At 38.9% G+C, this 812-nt stretch overlaps 1 pseudogene; it reads left to right on the top strand.

Annotated features, from left to right (window-relative positions):
• The window catches only part of LOC144235111 (large ribosomal subunit protein uL16-like), a 7,611-nt pseudogene that overhangs the window by 1,098 nt on the left and 5,701 nt on the right, over positions 1 to 812 (top strand).

Raw genomic sequence — 812 nt, 5'->3', positions numbered from 1 at the left:
AAAAATAAGAAGTTTCCCTCCTTTTTTTTTTTTTTTTCTGGAAAGGAAAGCTTTGACTTCATAAAAATAAGTTATGAAAGAAGGGGAAGGTTGCTTCTTTTCAGGATCAGCGGCTCAAGGGAGGTAGAAACCATTGGTAATCAATAGAGAAAAGGCAATTTAATTGGATTTTTATTGTTTTTAAAAGAGAAATGTATAGCATTAGACTTTTCTCAGTTATACAAAAGGAAGAGGGAACATAAAAAATTCAATAAATAGAACAAATAAAATATATATGCACCTCCATTCTCTCCTGTCCGTAGAAAGAGGATTAGAGAGAGAGAGAGAGAGAAAAGATGGGTTGGGAGAGGCCTCAGATGCACTAACAGAAGATACAGGAGCACACCAGTAAATCCACATAAACACACAAACATAAGTAGAAAAAGACACACTCCAGTAAAGACCCAGATAAATGTTTCCATGGCTTAGAATCTCCATTTTGTGTTGGGGCGCCTGGGTGGCTTAGTCGGTTAAGCGTCCGACTTTTGCTTGGGTCACGACCTCGCGGTTCGTGGGTTCGAGCCCCGCGTCGGGCTCTGTGCTGACTGCCAGCTCAGAGCCTGGAGCCTGTTTCAATCTGTGACTCCCTCTCTCTCTGACCCTCCCCTGCTCACGCTGTCTCTCTCTCTCTCCTAGAAATAAATAAAAAACAATTAAAAAAATTAAAAAAAAAAAAGAATCTCCATTTTGTGTTTTGGAATAAAATAGCAAAGTGTTTTAAAATCATGTTTCATTTTTGACCTCAGAGATCTCCATTTCTGGTTATGAGTTTA

This window comes from Crocuta crocuta, unplaced genomic scaffold (assembly GCF_008692635.1).
Source record: "Crocuta crocuta isolate KB4526 unplaced genomic scaffold, BGI_CrCroc_1.0 scaffold467, whole genome shotgun sequence".
In the NCBI taxonomy this organism is placed as follows: Eukaryota; Metazoa; Chordata; class Mammalia; order Carnivora; family Hyaenidae; genus Crocuta; species Crocuta crocuta.
Note: the sequence above shows the minus strand (reverse complement) of the source record. Positions and strands in the feature narration are given on the sequence as shown.